The following is a 19,737-nucleotide window of genomic DNA, read 5'->3' as shown; positions in this document are numbered from 1 at the left end:
AAAGCAATAAGCAATGAAAATTTTGTTCGTGGGGTGCAATGACTTGGGCCTGTACTTGGGAGGCTGAGTCGAGGATTTTAGGAGCCTAGAAGTTTGAGGCTAGTTTTGACAACAGCACCACTATTTTTTTTCAAGACAGGGCTCTCTGCAACAGCCCTGGCTGCCCCAGAGCTCACTCTGTAGACCAGGCTGGCCTCGAACTCAAAGATCTTTCCCTTTCTGCCTCATGAATGCTGGGATTAAAGGTATGAGATACCACTTCCCAGTTTAATTTTTTTTAAAGATAGGACATTACTATGTAGACTAGGCTTGTATGGAACTCTCTCAGAGAGCGCTGCTTGCCTCAGCCTTCTGAGTGCCAGGATTAAGAACATGTGCCACCCTACTTGACTTTATATCAGGTTCTTACTGTGTGTTTTTAAAATGGAAATTTAACATATTCTTGTGGTTTTTTCCCCCCCTTTTCTCCCCAGTTCTGGGAATCGAACATGGGGCTTCAAAGGTACTAAACCTTTAAACGTTCTGCAATTAAGCTGTATTCCCATTCCTGCTCCAGTCTTACTTCATTTTTTTGTAAAAACTATTATTGTTATTTTATTTGATTTGTTTTTTTTTTTTTTTTGGTTTTTTGAGATAGTATTTTTTTGTGTGTGTGTGGCCCTGAATGTCCCATAACTTGCTGTGTAGACCATGCTGGCCTAAAACTCATAGATCCTCTTGCCTCTGTCTCCTGAGTGCTAGGATTTAAAGTGTGCTGCCATTGCCTGGCCTGTTTTTGTAAAAAATGAATTCTACTTATTGGGGCTGGAGAAAAGGTTCTGTGCTCAAGAAGAACACTTGTCTGTCTTGCAGGTTTCTGTTCCCAGCCCAACATGCTGGCTCATAACCAACTTCAACTCCAGTTCCAAGTGATCCAGTACCTTCTTCTCACCTCTGTGGGTACCAGGTGCATGGTGCATATTTATGTATGAAGGCAAAATATTCATATACATAAAATGAATATATATGAGTGTTTTACCTGCATGTATGTTTGTGCATTATGTACGTGGCTTGTTTCCATGAGACCAGAGAAGAACATTGGACATTGGATCTTCTCGAACTGTAGTTACAGATGGTTGTGAGCTACCATATGGACTGGGAATTGAACTTGGGTCCTCTGAAAGAGCAGTTAATATTCTTAACTGCTGAGCCATCTCTCTAGCCCCTTGTTCTGTTTTTGAAACATGGTCTTAATAACTCAGGCTGGCATTGAAACTGTGGTGTAGCTGGTTTCCTGGTTCTCCTGTGTTTCCCTTCCGAGTGCTAGGAATACAGGCATGTCCCCCACACCTAGCTTTTAAAGATAGATGAGTAATGGTTTTAAAAATGGTTTTGAATCATTTTTTGGGATTGAACCTACTGCCTAGCACATTTGAGGCAAGTACTTTACTACCGAGAAAAGTCCAGTCCTCTTTTTCTTGTGGTTTTGTATTTTTAGACTGGGTTTCTCTGTGTAAAAGCTCTGGCTGTCCTGGAACTAGCTCTGTATAGACCAGGCTGGCCTCAAACTCACAAAGATTCCACCTGTCTCTGCCTCCTGAGTGCTGGGATTAAAGGCGTGTGCCACCACTACCCGAAGTTTGGTTTCTTATAACATTAACTTTGAAATTCTTTAGTAGAGTATATAATAGTAGATTTGCTTTCAATATATTATACATACATGTATTTGATAATCTCCTAGGATTCTTTTATTATATATATATATATATGTGTATATATATATGTGTGTGTGTGTGTGTGTGTGTATTTTGCTTGCATGTTTGTACATGTATCACTTGGTGCCTGGTGCCTCGAGGCCAGAAGAGGATATCAATTCCCATTTAACTGAAGTTACATCATGTTGTGAGTCACCATGTGGTTGCTGGGAATCAAACTTGTGTTCTCTGGAAGAGCAACAAATGCTAAGAGTTGAACAATCTTTTTAGCCCTTTAGATCTTTTCATTTTCGAATAGGGATGTATGATATCCCGCTTTCTTAGATATCTTTTAAACCCCCTCATTTTTTAAAGCAGAGACTTAGCAGTGTGTCTTCTGCTTTGTAGCTGATTTTCAAACTTTATGGCAGTTAGACTTTGGCTAAAAGAAGACATTTAATATTCCCTTATTTAAACAGTATTTCACGTCTTAAAGAAATAGTATATATATTAGTATATATATATATTATATATATACTACATTGAGAATTTCCATTCTATGTTACAGGGGAGAAAACATGGGAAACATTAGCAAAGCTCTGATATTTTTCCACTGGGATATGCTCCTTCCTGCTTCCACCACTCATTCAGGCCAGAAGACATTCCTTTACCTCTGGCAGGAGAATTGAGAAAGTGGTGGTGTAGCCATGGCTCGTGGAGAAGTAGAAATATGCTGTTACATTTTTGAAAAGCAAACTTTTCAGTGACATGATTTTTTTTTTCCTCCTGGAGAATATGTACTTTCTTGAGTTTAGACTATCAATGCATAAAGTACTTATATTCATTGAAAAATATTTAGTAGACTCTTAAGATTTGGATGTTCTAAATGTTCTTGAAAATTGCAGAGAAATGAGTTAGATATGGTGGGATTTTAAAGTTCCTTTAATAGGTAATGAGCTCCTAATCCTTTAAAATGAGACTGATGCAATTAACAGAGTGCTATAGAAAGAATGCAAATCTAATGAGGTAATTGTGTAATGGTAAATATGGCATGTATAAATGCTCAATGTTGGTGAATATCCAAGTTTATTTCTTTTTTTTTTTTTTTTTGGTTTTTCGAGACAGGGTTTCTCTGTGGTTTTGGAGCCTGTCCTGGAACTAGCTCTTGTAGACCAGGCTGGTCTCGAACTCACAGAGATCCGCCTGCCTCTGCCTCCCAAGTGCTGGGATTAAAGGCGTGCGCCACCACCGCCCGGCCCCAAGTTTATTTCTTACAACTAGATTGTTGCCTTGGTCAGTTTTTGAGCTATGTTTTTAAAATCTCATTTCAAATACTTGTTTCAATATATAGGGTATGTTATTCAGGTTCTTAAATGGTAATTGAATTAAAATTTTAGATCTTCTACAAATGTAGTTCTCAATTCTTGTTTTCGTATCCAATAGCTGTATATTATAAAGGATTTAGTCAATTATCAGTTTCCTCTAAGCTGGCTGTGCAGTGATAATTTTTATCTGACAAGGTATCATTCACAGCATTATCTTAGTACATGGGAGTATATAGTAGGTTCCCTAACATTGGACTTTGGCTTCTTATAATAGCCTGTGAAGTAGTTGATGGCTTTTCACTTACTCAAATTCAGAATGGTTAGCGTGATTTGCCTAAGATCACTCAGCTAAGAAGTGCTTACTTTTGAATCCAATTCAGCCGAATTTCAGAACATATCTTCCCATGGTGATACACTGCCTCCCAGTGGGATGATTTATAGATTTCACGGTGATGCCTTCTTTTGGGAAAGATAATAAAAGGAGACAAGGACCCTAAATAGAGGAGAGTTAAACACCTCTGACTAGTTAGACAATTTAGGAGGCTTAGGAAGGAGAAAGGCTTATTTTCTCCTGAGACTTGGTGAGGATAAATTGCTCTTTGTCTAAAGTTGTACATGTATTATATTTTTCATGAAGATGACTGGCATGTAAATAAGAGTGAATAGAAGAGATGGTAAAGTTCATGTTTTAGTCCTTAGTAAAATAATAGTTGAACTAATTTTAAGTAACGTTTTTATAACATAAGCTGAAACGAAAGAATTGTTGCCATGCAAGTTTGGCTTTCCCACTAAAGGACAGTATTTTTTGACTAACATACATACAGAATTGTAGGTTTCATTATGACATCTTCATATGTTTGTCATCACACTCCCTTTTTTTTTATCCCCTTCTGCTATTGCTTTCTCCAGTACTTCAGGTCCTAACTCAGACTGGTTCCTTCAAGGAAAATAATTCTGGAAATAATCTGTTTAGATAAATTGGTCTAAATCAGATAACATGAAGGTATGAGGTTTTGTTTTTGTTTTTTTCATATTCCCTTAGCCTATCTTTTTCTCCTCATTTGCTTCTTCTACCCCTGGCTCAGGATGGGGAAGAACCCAGGGCTTTGAGAATCCTGGACAAGAACTCTCAGCCCTGCCCCTAACCCCAGCCTCTCTTTGCTGTTCCTTACCACCTCCAGAATTTTTTACATTTTCTAAAGTTTTCAAGTATTTTGATGGTGCTTCCCCTATTATAATTTTAGGCCTTTAACAGTAGTTATGTTAGACACTGAAAGTATGGGACAGTTAATCTTTCCAACTGATGTAGGTACTGATGTAGGTACTGCTACTATTTCATATTTACTAGTGATGAACTCAAGTAGTGCTGATAAGTGGATATTCATGTGAATACTTTTCCTGGCAGTATATTTTAAATCCTATGTTAACTATGAAGAGTGTTTTGACATCCTTAAAGGAATTGTCTTGTTCTTCATATGCACATGGGATTTATTTAACTTGCCTTGGAGGTTATTATAGCGGTGAGGTAAGAATCATTGATCTGGCCAGGCAGTGGTGGCACACGCTTTTAATCCCAGCACTCGGGAGGCAGAGGTAACGAACGGATCTCTGTGAGTCCAAGGCCAGCTTGGTCTATAAGAGCTAGTTCCAGGTCAGGCTCCAAAGCTACAGAGAAACCTTGTTTCAAAAAAACAAAACAAACAAAAAGAATCCTTTACCTCTGTGTCAGATAATATGCTGAGGGATTTTTTGGCATAAGCCCTGAGATTATGAATATTAATCTCATTTATCCAGTATATTCCTTGTATCAGATGCTATTTTGTTATATGATAGAGTAATATATTTATCTTATAATTAAGAAAACAGTTAAAGCAATTAAGTAATGGGACTGGAGAGATGGCTCAGTGGTAGGAGCACTTGCCTGTCTTACAGAAGACCTGAATTCAGTTCCCAGTATCCTGATGGTGGCTCAAAACTATCCATAAACTCCAGTTTCAGGGTAGCCAGTGCCCTTTTCTGAACTCAGAAGAGCCCTTTAGTCATAGCATAAAAATTAATAATGTCCCGTGCTCCTAGCCCTCCATTTTCTCCTTTCTGTAGCTCTTGTCAACATCAAACATATATTTACATGGGTTATCTGTTTTCTCACATTAATGCAAACTCTATGAGATCAAAGTTATTAGTCATGTTTGTTGCCTTAACTCTTTTTTTTTTTTGATTTTTCGAGACAGGGTTTCTCCATAGCTTTTTGGTTTCTGTCCTGGAACTAGCTCTTGTAGACCAGGCTGGCCTCGAACTCACAGAGATCCGCCTGCCTCTGCCTCCCGAGTGCTGGGATTAAAGGCGTGCGCCACCACCGTCCGGCTTGCCTTAACTCTTAACACTTAGAACTGGGCCTTGGACAAAGCAAGTCTTTAGTATTTGTTGATTGAATGCTTCATATAGTTTCCTGAAACACACAGACTATTTTCAAGCTGATCTTGAAGTAAATTAACTGAATCTTTAGTAGGCCTGAGGGAGATACTTGATCCTCTTGAGCTAGATGTGGGAAGTCAGTTAACTCTTACTAGTTAACTTTTCCTAGTCTCATGAATTGCCTTGAGTTCCAGGAGGAGGATTTGGTGTCAGCTCAGTTCCTAGGCTCTGTGGAGCCTTTTACTCTTTGTCCAGGTTTGCCTTAAAGCTGCTTCTCTATACCATCATAACTTTAATTCATTCTGTCATTCTGTCTAAAGATTCTTTGTATAATCGTTTATAGTGTATTTGTGATGTGCCTAGAATTGAGATTAATGTGTAACAAGTGGGGTTGGCTTTAAATAGGATATTTTAGTAGAAAATAACAACATATAGACATAGATTCCTAGATAATTTGAATATGTGTGCACATTATAGAAATATAATATGCTGAAGTTAAAAATGTGTATATTAAAAATGTGTATATTTGATAGCACAGTGTGCTGATGTCTTTAGAGGATTTTGGGGGTGGCAGGGGCCTTCTGGACAAGATTTCTCTATGTAGCCCTGCCTGTCCTGGAATTCACTCTGTAGACCCCAAACTCAAGAGACCCATCTTCCTCTGCCTCCCGAGTGCACGGATTAAAGATATGCCATCAATGCCTGGTCTCTTTAAAGTCAGGTGTCTCACTATGTAACCAGCATGGCCTCTTGAGCCTATAGAGATCTGCATGTTTCTGTTGATATACCTTTTGTTGTGTTTGTGCTTCTCAAAACAGTTTTTTTTTTTTTTTGTCGTGTGTGTGTGTGTTTTTCTAAACAGGGTTTATTTATCGCTTTCGAGCCTGTCCTGGAATTCACTCTGTAGACCAGGCTGGCCTCGAACTCAACAGAAATCTGTCTGTCTTTGCCTCCTGAGTGCTAGGATTAAAGGTGTGCGCCACAACTGCCTGGCTCAAAACAGTTTTTTGTTAAAATTTTTATAGTTTGTACAAGTTAGTAATACTGTGCTGCACTCTGAGATCTTAGTGTCAATCTTAAACTGATAGTGTGTGGCAGAATTTCAGTATAGATAAGAGGAGGAGATACATATTGGGGGTTTTGCTATCTATAGAGTACATTGTGCCAGGGGTATAAACTTTATAACCAAGCAGGAGAAAGTGAGAAAGTCAAGCATTAATGTAACATACAATCCATAAGCATCTCAGATTTGAATGGACTACAGATGGCATGTTCTTCCATCTGGGAGATGCTTTTAAAATGTATACAGTATAGACTTTTCTTCAAATTATGTCAAGTTAAAATTACTTTTAACGTTGATATAATTAACAGTTACCCTTATGGAGATTGTTTTCCTTGTGGCATCTAATGGGAGTTGGGTTCTCCCAGACTGAATCCCAGGTTACTGCGAAGAATTACATTGAAACATGGTCAGAGATAGAAAGGGAGGCTGTATCTGATTTAATACATTCTAAATGTCAAGTCGAATTTTGTTGGAATTACCTTGTGTGAAACATTTCTATTAGTGTGTATAGTCCAAGAATTGATTGTACTTAAAAATACACGAGTGGTATTAGGATAATGCAGTGTAATTTGATATCTTCAGATTAGCTCTCACAAATATGATTGAACTTTCTGGAGTCTGTTTTGAAAATGAAAGCCAGTTTTTTTTTCCCCTTTGTAAATCCATGTGAAATAAGTGTATAGGGAACCACTTTAGTTTTTTGAGAAAAACACTTGAAAGTTTTTGAGGAAAGCTTCTTAAGGTTGAAATAAAGCTAGTGATGAGTGTCTTAGGAAATTTTATTTTTCTGTGGCCTAGAGAGATGGCTCATAGGTTAAGAGCACTTGCTGCTCTTGAAGAGCATCTTAATTCAGTTTCCAGCACCCACATCAGGAAGAATGGTTCACAACTATGTGTAACTCCAGCTCCAAGGAATCGCTCATCCTCTTCTGGATTCAGAGGGTGCCGCATTCACATGCACTTACCCTACATAAACTTATGTGCATAATTAAACATAAATCTTAAAGAAAAGATTATTTTTCTTTTATTCTTAAACATTTTATTTATTTATTTATTTATTTATTTATTTATTTATTTATTTATTTATTATGTATACAGTGTTCTGTCTGTATGTATGCTTGCCAGAAGAGGGCACCAGGTCTCATTACAGATGGCTGTGGGCCACCATGTGGTTGCTGGAATTGAACTCAGGACCTCTGGAAGAGCAATCAGTGCTCTTAACCTCTGAGCTATCTCTCCAGCCCGAAAAAGCTTATTTTTCTGAAGAAATTATTGTCAGTCTGAAAAGTCATTCATAATTCTTTACTCCAATTTTAATAATTTTGTTAAAATATATATAAAATTGCTAGGGATGTAGCTTAGTGGTAGAATACTTGCCTAGAATCACCACAAGCTATTACACCTCTTTACTCTGTGTGTGTGTATGTGTGTGTACATATGTATATGTATGTGCACACACCCTTTACCCACTGAGCCATCTTACTGGCTTATTTCAGCCACTTTAAATGTACAATTCAGTGCTATGAAGTACATTCCTACATAAACGTTACCACTGTCTATGTCCAGACTATATCAGTATCCCATCATAAAAGTATCTGGCTAGGAGTGACAGTGTATACCTATAGTTCTAGAACTTGAGGTTAGAGGTGCTGAGCCAGGAGTGTAATGACTTTGAGATCAGCCAGACTGTCACAAAGATCAATCCAGAGCTGAAGAGATGGCACAGCACTTGAGATCACTTGTTGCTCTTGCAGAGGACCCAAGTTTGGTTTCCAGTATTCACATGGTGATGCACAAACATCTGTATCTCTAGTTGCAGGGGATCTTTTGCCCCTTTCTCACCCCCTTGAGCACCAGACATGTACATGGTACATATACATGCAGGTCAAACACTGAAATCTTAAACTCAAACCTGAATACTGTGTCACTGTATTTATTAAGCAATAGTTAATTTCCTACTCATTCTCTTAGCGGCTGTTCCCCTTTGTTTTTGCATTTAACTATGTTAGGCACTTCTTATTACTGAAGTCATTCAGTATTTGTCCGCTATGCGACTATGCCACAATGTCTAAGTTCTTTGTGGTATAGCATGAGTACAAATTTCATTGTTTTAAGGTTGAATGCTACTCTATAATTGAATGCTACTCCTATTTTCATAGCCCTTCCTGTGTGTGTGTGTGTGTGTTACTGAGTTTAGAGTATGCTTGGCTAACCAATCTACTAAATGAACTTTATTTTCATTCCTCCCCATTCTTGCTTTTATTTCGTTGTGTTAATTCCAAGAAATGTTAATTGTTCAACAAATAGTTGATTAGATAGTATGTGAGAAACACTACAGTAAGCCCAGAGGATTTGGCAATGGACAAGGGCCTGGTTCCTCCTCTTGTAGAATGTATTTTGTAGTAGGTAGAAAGATGCTAATTAAGTAGTGATAACTAAGTGTTAGAAGGAAAAATGAGTATTGTCATGTGTATGTTCAAATGCTTTTCAGTATTCCAATAATTGCCTCCAGTTTGGAAATTCTGCCTTTCTTCCTTCTATATTTAAACTTTTAATGCATCCGGAGTTTCCATTTTTTAAATTTTCATTTCTGAGGTTGGAACATGGTAGGCAGGTGCCCTACTACTGAACTGTATTCCCTAGTCTTTTTTTTTTCTTCTGTTGGAGACATTGTTTCCCTGAGTTGTCTAGTCTGATGTTGAACTTCCTGTGTAACTTTGACCTTGGAATCTCCCTGCTTTAGTTTCTCAAACTGCTGGTATTACAGGGATATGTACCCTTCATCCAGGTTTAAAGTTTACTTTTGAAGGTACATGTGAGGCACACACTTTTGTTTATGCCATATCACAGGGCTACCTATTGTGTTTATCTGTCATCTGTTTGAGATAGCATTGCTTCTACAACTAACCTGTGTTTTCTTGTGTGCTTAGGCTGACTAATGCATTTGTTTTTGCCTCCCAAGTACTGGGATTAAAGGAGTGTGTCACCGTGCATAAGCAACCTTGTTTTTTTTTTTGTTTTGTTTTTTTTTTTTGTTTTTTGAGACAGGGAACTAGCTTTTGTAGATCAGGTTGGCCTCAAACTCACAGAAAGCCACCTGTTTTTGCCTTCCGAGTGCTGAGATTAAAGGCATGCACCACTACTGCCTGGCTAAGCTTGAGTAATTTTTAAAGTTCTTGATAACTCAAATTGAGCTCTTTAATAGGTTTTCACCCATCTTACCTTGCTTGTAAGCACATTATTCCTGCTTTGGATATGGTTTTCCCCTGCGTAAAACAAAACAAGGATGCTCGTTTTAAAACATTTATTATTAGAATTATTAAAGATTTTATTTGAATTGCTTGTTTGTGTGTGCATCTGGGTATTTTAATATGAATGCAGTGTGATCCATCTGATGTGGGTGCTGGGAACCAAATTTGGATCCTCTTCAAGAGTCGTTTATATTCTTAATTGCTGAGCCATCTCTCCAGCCCTATTTTTATTATTTTAAACTATGTGTCTTTGTGTGTGGGTTTCTGTATGGGTTTGTGCACATGAAAGCAGTTGATTACAGAGGCTAGAGACATAGGGTCTCTGTGGAGCTCTAGTTATAGGTACAGAGGCTAGAGGCATAGGGTCTCTGTGGAGCTCTAGTTATAGAGAGTTGTGAGCCCACTGATGTTGGTGCTGGAAACCAAACATAGGTCCACTGCAAGAGCAGTGTACACTCGTTAACAGTTGAGCCATTTCTCTAGCCCCTGGGTTTGTTATTTGTAAACATTGTTGGTTAGTGTACCCCAAAGTTGCTTATATTTCTTTACTAGCTAGAATGAGCATTTCCTGGTTTTAAGCAGAGTATTTTGAATGTGACCAACACTTCAATCTAACCTGAGGGCCTCTTAATTATGAGTATTTAGTAGTTTTTTGGTTATTGACTGGAGTTGATGTGTTTTAATATTAAGCATGTGTATCTAATTATTTTAAATTGGGGTCGCATATCATTTTGTAATATCTGTTCACCTTATTAGTGGTTTTCTCAGTTCACTTCCCTTTATAGACAGTAGTCTGTTAGGAAACTTGTGATAACCTACCCATTCTTTTGTTTAGTTCACTGATGCTAAGTTGCAGTTAGTGGGCAGCCAGTTAGGGAATGAGCTGAACTAAAATATTTTATAAATAAAACTTAAGAGAACCAGCATGAATGGGAAAAAAAACCAGATTTTTTTCTTTTTAATGAAACGGTCTTTTTAGTAATGTAGGCTATGGTGAAATGAAGTTGTTGGTAGTAATCTAGTCTGTTTCTTGATAATGATTATTTTCAGTCATGAAGGAGGATATTTAGGAGATGTAACTGCATTATTTATAGCTTTACTTAAAAATAAGCATGCTACTTATTTTGATATAATGAATTGATCGTACCTTTCAACCCTGTCACCTTGTTTTACTTACTGGTTTGTATTTACTAGTGTTTGGTATTTCTTTGTACTTCTGACTTCTCCAGTCTACCTTAAACTTCTTCTAAACAGGAATGTTTCTGTTTATTGCTCTAACCTTGGTGTCTCAAACAGTGCCTGGTACATAACAGTTGTTTAATAACTGTTGGTTGAATGACTGAATTGTTTCACCTGTAAATTTATGTGAATAAGAATTAAAATATTCTGAAATAAATTTAGTTCTAGTTATGATGTAGCCAAATTTCTGAAGGTTTAGAACTCCCCAAAATTTTAAAAGTCAATTTGAGAAGCAGGAAAAAAAAATGATGAGGAACTTGTTACTAGATAGTGTAAAAAGTTGTGCTAAGGATAAAAACAAAAACAAAAACAAAAACAAAAACAAAACATCTGGATGAGGTGACCAATATCTCTAATCATAGCACTTGAGAAGAAAAGATGGGGGAAATGATTCTAGTTTAGTGCCAACCTGTGCTACGTAGTGGGACTTGTAAAAAGCCAAGGGCTGGGAATGTGTCATGATGGCAGAGTGCTTTGCAATGTTTGCTTAAGGCATTAAGTTTGATCTCCAGTGTGGTACGGGAGCAAGTATTCCAGACTAACCTTGGCTACATCGTGAATTGAAGTCAGCCTGTGCAGCATGAGACCCTGTCTCAAAACAAAATACAAAGAAAAAAAATAGCATTACAATCCAGAATTGCTTAAATAAATCTTATTCTTTATTTAACTATGTCTAAACTCATTTGAACTATGGTGATTAGCATTTTTCTTATGAAAAGATTTTATTCTTATTTTAAGAAACTGATTTAGTGTAGTATTTTCAAACATAGACAAGTTTCTTTTCCAAGTTGAAGAAGTTAGGCTGTTGGAAGGTGGTGAGAAAAGAATAGTTAAAAGTGTATTGCTTTTTTTGGCCACTATCTTGCAAGACTGGGTGAGGATTTATGTTTGCACTGTATTCTCTAATGTTGAAGGTAATGCGTAATTCAGAAATCTGACTGATTATGCTGCTCATTATGTCTTTTAATCAAATGTAGTAGATCCTACCATAATGTTTATCTTTTTAATTGAATATGGGTGTGTATGTGTATGTATGTTTACCTGCTATGATGCATGTGTGGAAGTCAGAGGACATTTGCAGGAATTGGTTCTTCTACTACAGCATGAATGTGGAATCAAACTCAGGTTTAGGCTCGAATGCCTTACTCACTCTTTTATCTCCCTGGCCTTCAACTATAGTTCAAAACACTGTGGACTTTACATAACACTTTTCAATCTGTTGGAATAATAGTCTGTTAGGGAGTGAGGTCTTGATATTCAAAATTGGCTCAAGGTTACAGGGTTAGAATTTTCTTTAAAAAAAAAAAGAAAAGAAAACAAATAAAGCCCTAGACTTCCTAGTGCTTCCGGGTCTGGGCCTAAGTCTTTTGAGAACTAGAATTTTAGGACAGGAAAAAAGCCTTACAGACTGTTCTAACCTTCTATTTATGTATAACACACACGAATTAGAGAAGTTTAATATAGGCTATAATGTACAGACAGAGCCATGATTCCAACCATTCATTCTTTCTAGTCTTTTTTTTTAAAGATTTATTTATTATGTATACAACATTCTGCCTAGATGTATGCCCGCACGCCAGAGGAGGGCACCAGATCTCAGTACAGACGGTTGTGAGCCACCATGTGGTTTCTGGGAATTGAACTCAGGACCTCTGGAAGAGCAGCCAGTGCTCTTAACCTCTGAGCCATCTCTCCAGCCCTTCTTTCTAATCTTTTATGCCTTGATCCTGGATATGTGTATGCTATGGAATGAATTAAATAAATAATAGCTAAGATAATTATGGTTCTTAATAGTTTTCTGTTACGTGTTTGTACCTATAATATTGAATAGCTTTCAAACAAATGAATTTATTTTGAGTAAGTTTGAAATAGTTTAAAGAACTTAAGCTCTGGAGCCAACTAAATTTAAGTTAGAATCCTCAATACTGGTCTTTCTTTACATATAGCCTCCAGCTATGACATCTTCTGTATGACCTTGAGCTATTAGAACTTTACTAACTAAGACTTTGTGGAAATTACCTAACATACTTGTTTTCTCATCTGAAAAATGAGCAGGATATCACCTACTCTGAAATAATTACAGATAGTATATTAAGTGTGTGATAGATAATACCTATGCTTGACATTGTGATTTTATAAAATATTGCAGAGATGAATTTGATTACAGTATAGAAAGGAATAAGCAATATGAAAACTTGGGGAAAGCAGTTCTAGTTGATATTTTCTTTGCTATAATCAAAATACTTGACACAGCCAACTTCTGGGAGGAAGGGCTTATCTAATTAGTTCATGGTTTCAGACATTTCAGACCATTGTGTGTGGAGGATGTGACAGAGCAGAACAGTTCATGTTGGGTTGCTAGGAAGGAGAGAAAAGGGTACCCTGGCATTCAACTAGCTTTTTCCTCTTTCCTTTTTTTGTTCTCTTTGGTTTCTTACCCCAGGGAATGTTACCACAGGATTCCTGGTAAGTCTCTTTCCTCGGTTAATCGTCTATGAAGACAACTTCTCAGACATACTCAGGATATGCCACTTTAATCTCCTAACTATTCTTAATCTAATCAATTTGGCAGTCATAATTAACACCCCAGCTTTTGTAGGAAATATGATCAAAAGTTTTACAATTCTGGGTAGTGTTCACACAACTGATATGAATAACAGTTTGAATGTTAAATGAAATTTTTAAGTACTGTTGCTTCTTCCATTTATTGAGTAAAGGGCTAGGTGCTAAGTTAGGTAGGTATGTGATATCTGTCATTTTAAATCCTTAGACAATGATCTTGCAAGCAATAATTTATTTGGTATTATGATCCAGTAGATCATTTAGAACAAATGTGGCTTGATTTTTGATCTAATGAAAATAAGTAATTCATTAAAAAATTTATATACAGTATAAGTGATTGTAATGTTTGATAGTATAAGAGTAGATTATCACATTTGGTAGGTTTTCATAAAATTTCTTTCGAGATTCTTAGGAAAATTGCAGAGATAGTAGAAATCCACATGGATAGAAAAAAATTGCATCCTGTACTCACTTTGTAACTATAGTTTTTAAGGCTTTGTGCATTTTGGGTAAGTGCTCCTCCGATGATCTGTATCCTTAGCTTGTGTTTACACTTTTGAAAGACAGGTATTAGAGACAAGTGTATGCATATATGAGCACAGGCTGGGTGAAAAAAATGAAAATAAGGGAAATTTTCAGAATATTGGAATGCTATGTGCTTTTTCAGAATATTGGAATGCTATGTGGTTTGTGTGTGTGTGTGTGCGCGCGCGCGTGTGCATGAGAGAGAGAAGGAGGGAGGGAGGGAGAGAAGGAGAGAGAGAATATGCATGTGTGCATGTGCGTTTATGTGTGTATTGGGAGTTTAGCCAAGGGCACTGAACTCTAGTCCCAGACTTTTTTGATTTTCTTTTCCAAATTGATAGTTTTATAATAAAGAAAGGGAAATTAAATTTGATTATTTCTATAGTATACACTGGAAAATATTAAACACTAAAATATTCAAAGGTTTGATCTAGTTGATGTTGTACACTGTTATTTCTTGTACTTGTGGGACACTTTAATAGTCTTATGAACTGGCTTTTTCTTTATTGATAAACTCTTAGCACACATTATCATTCCACTCCTATGATAATGTGGGATTTTATGATTATTATTGTTCTTAAAAATTATGACCTTAATAAGTAGGCTTATCTATTATGTATTTTTGTGTCAGTATTTTTGTAAAATTTCATTTTTTCAAGTCACCAAAGAAACATATTTTAAGTCCTAGATATATGTCCCACTTAATTATTTTGCAGGGACTCATCCATTATATACTCTTCCATGCCCTTTCCTTTTTTGTGTAGCCTGTCTCTGTCAATAAGGAAAACAGATTTTTTACTATTACTTTCCTTTCAAATTCCTTCATGTGTTTTGTTGATCTATTTTTTATAGTATTTGTGTTCTTTTCTATGTCATTGCTTCCTTAAAAGCTTGTTAGTTTGATTGCTTTCTCTATCTGTGAGTACTATTAGAAATAGTATGAACTTGGTTTGTTCATCTGTTGTTTATTTGTATTCTGTTTTGTTTTTATTTGAGTCAGGGTCTGTTTAACCCTGATTGGCCTGTAATTCCCTTTGTGGAGCAGACTGCCCTTGAACTCATGGAGAGTTCTGCCTCTGCCCCCTAAATGCTGTGTGTGCTTCCAAGGTGTGTGTCAGTACTCTCTGCTTTATTTATATTCTGAATTTGGAAGAAACTTTATTAAAGAATTTGCCTGGGTTTAATTCCCATGTTCTCTTTGTGGTTTGCAAATTGACCTGTGTACTTTTTCATTGTCCAGTTGAGTTACAGTTAAGCATCTTGTTAAACGGATGAGGTGTTTTTTTTTTTTTCTTAGTCTCTCTGTCTATGTCTGTGTCTGCCTGTTCCTTTGCTTTCTGTCTCATTTGTTTCCAACAAATGTTTTGGAAGTTCTATTGTAGGTGAAACTATTGAATTCCCTGTAATGGAATTCTTTGAAGTGTTTGCCTTTCTTGAGTTGTGTATTTTATAAAAGACAGTATCCAGGAGATATAAAAGCTTCTGAATCATGGTCCTCATCTCTTTAAAAGATGTTCAAATATAAGAGTATGTTACTTCAAAAAAGGGATAACTGTATTATTACTTGTGGATATGTAATGATCATAGCTCATGTTAAAAATTCAGTATAAAGAAGTATAAAGTGATAAATTCCAGTTCTCCCATTCCAAGCTCTCGCAGGTGGTTACCCTGAGAGAGATGATTGCGCTTATAAATACAAAAGATGTAGCATAAAAATGTGCTGATATTATAAAAACCTAAGGTAAAATTTCTGGGGTTCAAGCCCCAATAACATTCTTTCCCTTCCCTACGAAGTTAGTATCTATCATTAAGTGAAAAGAAGTAGAACAATAGTTATGAATATATCACCATTTCTTTATTCTTTCTTTTAAACATCTTTTTTTCCAAAGGGAAAAAAGGAGTTTTATTTAATAAAATATGAAATTATAAGATACAAAGAACATAGTAAGTGACAAAACTTGTTTTTTGTGTTGTTTTACAAAATATTTTCGAGATAGTGTTTCACACTGTAGCTCAGGTTGAATTAGTACTCATGAGTCTCCTGCCTCAGACATGCTGAGTCCTGAGATTATAGGTATCCACCATCATGCTCAACCTTTTTAATTTCTTTAAGTTAGTGTGGGTATTTTTTATTGTAAGGGAAGCTCATGGGCACGTTACTTAAGGAATGCTTTATGTTAACAACTACAACTGTGCATGTATATTTTTAAAGATTTATTTATTTACATATACAAGTACTCTGTCTTCTTGTAGGTCTGCATGACGGAGAACATCAGATCCCATTACAAATGATTCTGAACCACCATGTGATTGTTGGGAATTGAACTCAGGACCTCTGGATGAGCAACCAGTGCTCTTAACCTCTGAGGCACCTTTCCAGCCGATGATTTTCATGTAATGACAGGGTTCATTCTGTAGTCCTGAATGGCCTGGAAATTGCATTGTAGACCAGGCTTGCCTCAAACTCACAACTCTCTTTGCAATACTGGGGTTAAAGCTGTTTGTCATCATGCCCAGCATCTGAGCATGTATTTTAATTTCAGCATGTCATTTCAGGATTATTAAGAAATTTTTGACCTCAGGTTCCAGAGTCTTCATACAAACACAAAATGATTTTTTTATTGTTGTTGTTATTATTATTTTGGACTTTTGAGACAGGGTTTCTCTATGTAGTTCTGGCTGTTATGGAACTTGCTCTGTAGACCAGGCTAGCCTCTGACTGCCTCTTCCTGGGACTAGAAGGCGTGTACCACCACCTCCTGGCTTAAAGAATTATTGTAACATGGATGTTTGTATAAAATATATCAAAAGAAAGAGATGATTATCTGACACTTAAGCATGTGTGTTTCACAGAGGAGTTAGTGATTTAGGTTTAGTAGGAGTTTATCAGGCCATTTCAAACCAATCATCCTACCTTCTTTCTTCCCCCAGAAACTGTGCTTAGAGCCAACAATTTTAATTCTTTGAAGTCGCCAAGCTGTTTGCCTGTCTCTCTGCCTGTAGTGTTTATAATACTTCGAATGCTCTTGTATACACTTGACAGCATAACAGTACATGCCTTTCTATTTTTAGATTGGGGTCACCTGGAACTATTCCTAAGCTCCCCTTTCCCGTAACCTGGGTCATTCTATGCATATTTATGTCCGTGTACTCTATAGTAATTGCTTGTCTAGGACTGTCGCCATACTCATGGAATTAGAGAAGAATGATTACTAATTTTTCTGAACACATTATTATGAAAAATAACAAAATAGTACAGTGAACATTCCTGTACTTACCACCTATGTTTGACCTCTTAGGTTTGCCGGTATTGACTTTTAAAAAATTTTGTTCATATGGCATTGGCTTCTATCATCTATTTTTGTTTTGAGACAGTATCTCTACACTTAGTCCTGCCTGTTCTGAAATTCAGTACGTAGACCAGGCTGACCTCGAACTCATAGAGCTCTGCATGCCTCAGCTTCTTGAGTGCTGGGATTAAAGGCATATACCACTACACCTGGTTTACTGTCTATTTCTTTTTAAATGTACTTCATAGTAAGTTGTAAGTTTCAGGCATTAGTGTACTTCATTTCTGAAGACTTCACCACTAAGGTCTCGGTTTATGTTTTTAAATTTTGAAGATTGTGGATTTTTAAAAATCCAACTACCAGTGCTTTTATAGAGGGGCTTCATATTTAAATTGTAATCCTAATTTTTGTGTATTTAACCATCGTAATACTTTTGAAAGGAGCGGTACCATGGGGGTTAGAGTAAAGATAGATTCATGGAACAGAGATAATTTTATAATTATTAGAATTACAGCCAGGCAATGAGGTTTGGCATAGGGTAAGGGTTAGCTGTGTTGGGAGAATACCAGGAACTGATCCAATAGCCAAGGTTTTAAATAGACCTTTAAAAATGGCAGTTGGGCATGATGGTACATTTTGTAATCTCAGAACTTGTGAGGAAGATGCAGAGGATTCAAGGTTAGCCTGGCCTGCAAAGTGAGATCCTGCTTCAAAGAGAAAAAAGGCCGTGAATTGGGAGGAAGATGCACTGGGGAACACTAGGGTAAGGTAGTTCAAAATGTGATTAATATATGTTGTATAAACATACAAAACATAGAACAGTTTGGCCTCAGACGTGTGGCAGTCCTGTTTCTGCTTCCTGAGTTCTGGGATAATACATATGCCATCACACCCCTGCGTCTGACAGGAGCTTTTCAGTCCAGGAAAAGCATATTTCTATCTTAAAGGAAGAAGAGTGGTTTACTGGCTGTTGGTGGCTTGATCTTTAGGAAGCCTCGTAAGGACGTTCTGGGGAAATGCATCATTGAGCTGTGGGTTCCTGGCATTTGAGTGAATAAGGTTCAGATGATTAAGTGGCCCAAGGCAGAAAGGGGGAAGCGTGTTTGCTTTTTTTCCTATTCATGCTTTCAGTGTCTCTAGAACTGGGTCATCCTATATATCATAGGTTGCTGATTCCATGACTTGCAGTACTTTTAATGTGAGAGTTGGATCTATCTATAGTAGTAGGGTGGGCTTTTTAACATCTTCCTACTTGTGACCTCTTTTTACCTGACTCTGGGTTTGTAGGTATGTAAAATAGGTATAAATGTCCAACATTCACTAATAATAAATTATAAAGATTTATTTTGAATCAGTTGTTGTGGGGGGGGGGCGTATGCTGGAGAGATGGCTCACTGGCTAAGAGCACTTGCTGCTTTTGTCCAGGACTCAGGATTCCATCTCTAGTACCTACATGTCAGTTCACAGCTTTCCATGACTAATTCTAGGGTAGTACTTCTCAACCTTCCTAATGTTGTGACCCTTTAATATAGTTCCTCATGTTGTGATGACCCTCAACCATAAAATTATTTTTATTGCTACTTTATAACTTTGATTTTGCTACTGTTCGGAATTGTAATGTAAATATCTGATATACAGGGCTTCTGTTATGTGAAAGAGTCAGGACCCACAGTTTGAGAACTGCTGTTCTAGGGAATTCCCTGGCCTCTGCTAGAACCAGGCACACATGTGGTTCACAGATACACATTCAGGCAAAACACTCATACACATAAAACTAAATAAATCCTCCCCCAACCCTAAATAAATCCTACCCCTAACAAGTTCTTATACATGTATCGTTTATTAAAGAACATAAAATTAACATACTAATGGGAAGGATGTGTTTATTTTTACAAAAGATTTAAATCTTGAATGAATTTTGGTATTTGAGGACAGAAAATCTTCACTCCTTTTCTAAGTTGATCAGTATTTTGATTTTATAATGATCAATACTGAGAATGCCTGCTTGCATAAATACCACAAAGTGGCAGAATTAGAAAATAGTGAAATTTTAGAAATTGTTAGGAATTCCATCCTAATCTCAAGGCAGAATTCACTTAAGTTTTTAAAATGAAAAGCTAGTAACTCCAACAACAGTTTTTACAATTTAACATTGTACCACAGTGCAATCCGAATATATGCTAATTTGATACTTACATGCAGAGGAATAACAGTACAAAAATATTGTCTGCTTTCTATAAAGTATTATGTTTCTGTTAAAGTACAGACTACACTTCATAAGTTGCAGTATCAAATCTAACCCGAGATGTATCAAATGCTTTGTTGATGTTGCATGACGTAAGTGCATGTGCTGTGCAAAGTGCACATTTCATCTTGAGAACCAAGGCTACCATG

At 36.7% G+C, this 19,737-nt stretch overlaps 1 protein-coding gene across 7 annotated transcripts in view; it reads left to right on the top strand.

The window, feature by feature from the left end:
- The window catches only part of Stag2 (STAG2 cohesin complex component), a 135,550-nt gene that overhangs the window by 12,500 nt on the left and 103,313 nt on the right, over positions 1–19,737 (top strand). The gene's annotated exons all lie outside the window — the stretch shown is intronic.

Source organism: Chionomys nivalis, chromosome X (genome assembly GCF_950005125.1).
Source record: "Chionomys nivalis chromosome X, mChiNiv1.1, whole genome shotgun sequence".
Taxonomy (NCBI): Eukaryota; Metazoa; Chordata; class Mammalia; order Rodentia; family Cricetidae; genus Chionomys; species Chionomys nivalis.
This window is presented reverse-complemented; position numbering and strand designations above follow the sequence as displayed.